This window comes from Halichoerus grypus, chromosome 1 (genome assembly GCF_964656455.1).
Source record: "Halichoerus grypus chromosome 1, mHalGry1.hap1.1, whole genome shotgun sequence".
NCBI lineage: Eukaryota > Metazoa > Chordata > Mammalia > Carnivora > Phocidae > Halichoerus > Halichoerus grypus.
In genome coordinates this window covers 145,089,607-145,095,606 of record NC_135712.1, presented here as the reverse complement: position 1 = coordinate 145,095,606, position 6,000 = coordinate 145,089,607, and the positions used below count along the sequence as shown (strand labels likewise).

Below are 6,000 nucleotides of genomic sequence, written 5' to 3'. Positions count from 1 at the left end.
ATGCTGGGAGGTGGAGGGGGGACGAACTTGCACACGTGTACTTTGTCAGCAACAAACTGGAGCAAGATGAGTGGCCCGTCACATCCCCTGACAACCAGGGGGCAGGATCGAGGACCACAAGTTGAGAGGAAGAGTGAGGCAGGGGAGCCGGGATCAAGGGCCTCAGGCCGGAGGCCAGAGAATTCTCTCAGGTCAAATGCAAAGCCGCCTCCGTGTGTACTTTCTCCTACTTCTTTTCTTGGCACCCCTTTGGCTGAAGAATTGACCAGGTTGCAGAATTTCTCACTCCTCTGCCGAGAAAAATCCCTCCTTGGCGCAGGCCCCGCAAGCAGATTTTCAGGCAGGGAAACAGAGGCGCTTTCATGGGTCAGGACCATGCACTCTCACTTTGCCTAAGCCCTGTTTGTTCCCTCTGGCTGAAAGAGGCCTTTTGCTTGGGGTGCCAGGGTTTGCCGGAGCCAGAGAGCACCCAGGGCTGCGGCTGCTTTGTTCCTGGACCCCGTGAAGCCTCACAAATTTCACGTGTGGTAGACGGAGGGGAAGGCAAGAGACCGGGTGCCGGGAATTGTCTTCATGTTGGGTTTCTGTCACTTGTCGCAATGAAGACCTGGATTGCTGGCTCTGTGACCTTTGGAAAGTTACTGAACCTCTCTGAGCATGCCTTGCCTCAACTGTAAAATGGGGCTGGTCACAGGACCCCAGCAAGGACAGGGAGGTGGTGGTGGGTGGTGTAAGTTAGAGCTTCCAAATACGAGCTCTTAATAAAAGTTGATATTGGTGGGGCACCTGGGTGCCTCAGTTGGTTAAGCATCTGTCTTCGGCTTAGGTCATGATCCCAGGGTCCTGGAATCGAGCTCCGTGTTGGGCTCCCTGCTCATCGGGGAGTCTGCTTTTCCCTCTCCCTCTGCCCCTCCCCCCACTCATGCCCATGTGCTCTCTCTCAAAAAAATAAAATCATAAAAAAAAAGTTGACATGGTTGAGACTTTACAGATATGCACTGCCTTACAGAATACCGGTGTTCAAAATTGTGCACGTTTAGGTATATTCAAGGGTCACTTCTCTTACACAGTAAATAATTTTGGGGGGGGCCAGTTTGAGAATTTGTAAAACTGGAGGGTTTGCTGTGTGCTTAGCACGGTGCTGGCTACTTTACTTTTATCCATGTCTATAATCTGTTTAACAGTCTGAGAGATGTGGGTATTATTGCCTCAGAGAGGAGGAATCCGAGGCTCTGAGACATACAGGAGCTCATCTCTCCCCTCTGTCCCCCAAATGATGCTTTGGGGTTGCTGGGGTCCCGTGCTGGGTGGCCTCCTTTGCAATGGCTGCTTGCCTCTGGAGTCTGATTGGGTGCCTGGCTCTGTTTATTTCTGATCCTTGAGCTCTTAGAGACCCAGAGTTACAAGCAGAATACTGCATTATGAGTAAAAGCGCTGATAAACCACTGTTCTGGGAAACCTGATTTTTGAAATGTTAGGGTGTCTCTCACAGCACTCCTCACCTGGCTGCACTTTGGGGAAGGAGAGAAGCATCGTCGCCCCTCCCCCACCATCCCTGAGTTCTCCCCAGGGGACATGGGCTCTGACTTTCTTCAGGCTAGAAACAGGGTGAGGAACTTGCAAGCCAACTTTTGAGGGGTTTATAGGTGAGGCTTCCTGATTCCTGAATTGTTGTGTGTGGGTCATCTTACACGAAATCACATTTGGTGTGTATTGGTCGGTAATGGAAATGATGCGGTGAGGTTCGATTGGCGCCGTCCTGGAGAGCCCACGGGGTATGATCCTCATCCCCAGAACACCTCAGGCGTGCTTCAGAAGGTTTCCTGTTCATTTCTGTTAGTCCTCAAGGTTAGCATTTGGAATTTGGGAGTTTAGACCCTTTGGTTCGTATATGGATCATAGAACTACCACTTCATAGCTTCAGGAGATCCTCAGCATCATTTGGACCAAATCCCTTGTTGTTCACTCGTTACTGTTTATTCTGTAAATATTTACTTAGTACCCAACAGGTGCCAGGACCAGCTTTCAAGATGCTCACAATGTGTGGGAGATGTGTGTTCGGGACAAGTGATGATGGAGGCATGGAGGTTGAGTCAAACACAGGGAGGCTTTTCCCAAGGTGAACTCCATTAGGTAAACACCACACAGCTAGGTATCATGTGGAGAAAGGTTTCACGGTGAAATAGGATGGGGAATGCTGGCAAGTGAATATTATGGTTGAATCTGCGGATCTGTGATTATTTTGAGAATGTTAGATGTGCCTGGCATGGAGGCCTGTGTCTGAGGTGGATTATCTCCTCTTCCAGAATTTCAGTGGTTTGGGTCAGCTGTAATTTGTAACTGTGGTTTTTTTTTAAATTTTTAAGTTTATTATTTATTTATTTGACAGAGAGAGACAGAGAGAGAGAGAGAGACAGCGAGAGACGGAACACAAGCGGGGGGAGTGGGAGAGGGAGAAGCAGGCTCCCCACTGAGCAGGGAGCCCGATGTGGGACTCGATCCCAGGACCCTGGGATCATGACCTGAGCCGAAGGCAGTCGCTTAATGACTGAGCCACCCAGGAGCCCCTGTAACTACTTTTGTATTGATAGAAGTTTAGGTTGTTTTCCATTTAACTTTAATGGGCTAGAGATTGGTCTTTTCTTTTCAAGAAGGGCTTCTCAATACAGTGGAATATTATTCAGCCTTTAGAAAGAATGAAATTCTGACACATGCTCCGACATGGATAAACCTTGAGGATATTATGCTAAGTGACATAAGTCAGTTGCAAAAAGACATAGTATGGTTCCACTCACATGAGGCGCTTAGAGTAGTGAATTTATAGGATAGAAAGTAGATGGTGGTTGCCAGGTTCTGGCGGGAGAGGGGGCTGGGGGGTTGTTTAATGGGTGCAGTTTCAGTTCTGTAAGACGAAAAGCATTCTGGAGATTGGTTGCACAACAGTGGGAATGGACTCAGTACTACTGAACTTTACACTTAAAAATGGTTAAGAGGGTACATTTTATGTTATGTGGTTTTTTTTTTTTTTTTAACCACAACAAAACAAAAATATTATGACCAAAGAAAGTCATGTGGTGAGCATTAAAATTCACAAATTGCGGGATATGATGTACCTCAAGCGCAGCATGCATATGAATGCACATGCCTATGTATTTAATTCTTTTCACCGGGGTTTGAGATGAGAAAATAAATTGGAGTAGTTCTGTTCTGCTTAAAAAAGAGAGGCCTCTCGAGCTCCTGAAGGCTTTGCCAGTTGCGGTACATAATAAGTGTACTTTGTGCTTCAAATGGTTGCTTGTGTTCCCTTGTGAGGCTTGAGTGAGCATTTGCTGATGTGCCCAAACTATGTTTTTTAGAAAGTGCTTATACTCACTTGAGCTATTTGTTTGTTTTTTCTTAAGATTTTATTTGTTAGAGAGAGAGAGAGAGAGAGAGAGCACAAGCAGGGAGAGGGACAGAGCGAGAAGCAGACACCCTGCTAAGCAGGGAGCCCGATGTGGGACTAGATCCCAGGACCCTGGGATCATGACCTGAGCCGAAGGCAGACTCTTAACCGACTGAGCCACCCAGGCGCCCTTGAACTATTCGTTTTATAACAGTATGTTTCTGGAGTGAGTGTATGACTACTGTAAATTGAAGCAAAGGCGCCAAGAGGCAGGACAGTAGCAATTTAGTACATGTAATCAGGGTTTAGGCCAATTCCTTCACTTTATGGACTTTGAAAGCAAAAGTTGTATAATCCACGGTTGAAGTCTTCTTTAAGAAATCTGTGTATTTGAGGGCGGCCTCTGCGGCCTGCAATGTTTTTGGGATTCTGCTTGGGAATTCCAGGCTTTTTCTTATCAGGCAGCTTATCCGTTTGTATATGTGGACATGCTTTAGCACAACAGTTCTCAAAGTGCGACCTGAGAACCCCTGGGGTTCCCTGAGACCAGTTTGAAGGGGTCACTGGGTAGGATTGAATCACTGACTAGATGTTACCATCTGGTTTTATCCCTGGTTACCTTTCACTTTTCACCAGGGATCTACCGACTCCTCAACTCCTTCCCACTTTGTATTTGTGTGTTCACTTTAATGAGGGCTGAATTCATTTATATCTAATCGGAACTCTTGGTGTATTGTGGTAAATAACCTCTTATGGAGGGAAAAGGTCACAGACCTAGGGCTGTAGTTTTCTGTCAGGACTGACTGTGCTGTGTTGGTGTTGGGTAAAATGTCTGTTAGCTTTCCCCTCTTTTTGTTTTCTTTCTTATTAAAAAAAAAGAACTATACTGGTTATTAACTATTAACTATACTGATTGTTGTTATACTTATTAAAAATAAAAGAACTATATACTAGAGCAGTAATTCTCAAACTTTGCTGGTCCCAGGATCCCTTAAAAATTAGTGAGGATCCCAAAGAGCTTTTGTTCATAGGTGTTATATTGATTCATATGTATTGTATTAGAAATCAAAACACAAAAGTTTAAGCCACAGTGATACAGAAGTACACATGCCATTAATAAGCCTTCAGGGCAAGGTGTCACCACACATCATGTGGTCTCCGGAAAACTCCCCTGTGCTCTGTGAGAGAGAATGAGAGTGAACTACCTTAGAAAATCTGACCTGGTGAGCCCTTCAAACTGGCCTCAGGGAACCCCAGGGGTTCTCAGGTCGCACTTTGAGAACCATTGTGCTAAAGCATGTCCACAATTTACTGCAGTTTCTTTTATCAAAATCGAAGCATTTGGTGGGAAATACCTTGGTTTGAAGGAAACACTTTGCAGAATTTGTGATCTGAACCCACATCATCTCAGGGCCCTTATTTTGTCCTTCCCCCCCCCCCCCCGAGACTCTACTAACTCTGCTCTTCTCTCTGGATTGTCCCATAGATTCCCTATAAGGAGCCCCTGCTGGTGTGCCAGACCTACCGGGGGCTGTCTACCCGACTGCCCCAGACTCCGGCAACGGGGCCCCCGATGGCAGTGGGCACCTCCCTGTGAAACCTGCCAAGCTGGACGCCACAGCTCCGCACGACGACACTTTGGCCAACTCTGTGCCCCCTTTGGAGGCGTGCAACCATGCAGTCCTAGCCTGCAGCCCGGGCATCCCTGAGGAGCACTATGTAAGCGAGGCTGTGGAAGATGCTCCCAGCTGCAGAGGGTACCGGGATGCCTGCACCATCACCGGTAAGGGGGCCTTTCCTGCCTGGGACGGAGTGGGGGGCCCAGGGGCGTGGCCACAGGAGTGGGTCTGGGGGAGGTGTGAAGGGCCAGGGAGGAAAAGTCTGAGTGCAGAGAGTGAGCTTTGGGATTCCGAGCCCCGCCATGGAGAACCCACATGAGATGAAGAATCGCCGCGAAGGTTAAGGATGGGAATTTTGAATCCTGAGCAGCCTGTAGCGATGCTCAGTGTAGTTTGGTGCCCCCCCTCTCACTGAGGCTCAGTGTCTGATTCACACATAAAGATAGGTGGAATGGAGATCACACACGACTGCCTTGTGGGGTGCAAACCTGGAGAACTGCTTGCGGTGCCCGGCACCTACTGCCAAGGCTTGCCTGGGTAGCGCTTCCTACAGATGCCTGCATCAGTCACAGCTTCCCCATGTCCCAGGAGCAGAGTTCATCATGCTGGAGCTCTTGCTTGTTCCTTTCCCCCCGAGGGATCGTCGGGACAGCGCACGCAGGGCTCCGAGCAGATGCGGTGTAGTCTGGGGTGCGCAAATAGCAGAGAGGAGCATTGTTAGAGTTACATCCAGATGCCTTCATATCAAAGTTCGCCCTGGTTCTCGTTTTGTCTGCAGTGTTTACTTTTCTCCTCCTGTTTGAAATAATGCCCGATGACAGCTGAAAATGTGCAGATTTGCTTCCAGTAGCTTTCCACTGCTCTGTCTCACAGTTAAGCCTGGGGGACCTCCTGTGTGTCAGGAGCGTCCTGAGTACAGAGGGCCCCCGGGATGGCCCAGGATCCCTTGTGCTGGGCTCCGGCCCCACGAGTGAGTGGCCCTCCGGCTGCTCGTGC

At 48.4% G+C, this 6,000-nt stretch overlaps 1 protein-coding gene across 1 annotated transcript in view; it reads left to right on the top strand.

Annotated features, from left to right (window-relative positions):
• The first annotated feature begins 4,895 nt into the window (after positions 1 to 4,895).
• The window catches only part of TRAK1 (trafficking kinesin protein 1), a 114,005-nt gene continuing 112,900 nt past the window's right edge, over positions 4,896 to 6,000 (top strand). The window contains exon 1 of the mRNA XM_036080312.2: positions 4,896 to 5,168. The gene's annotated coding sequence lies outside the window, so the exon portion shown is untranslated. The remainder of the gene's footprint in view (positions 5,169 to 6,000) is intronic.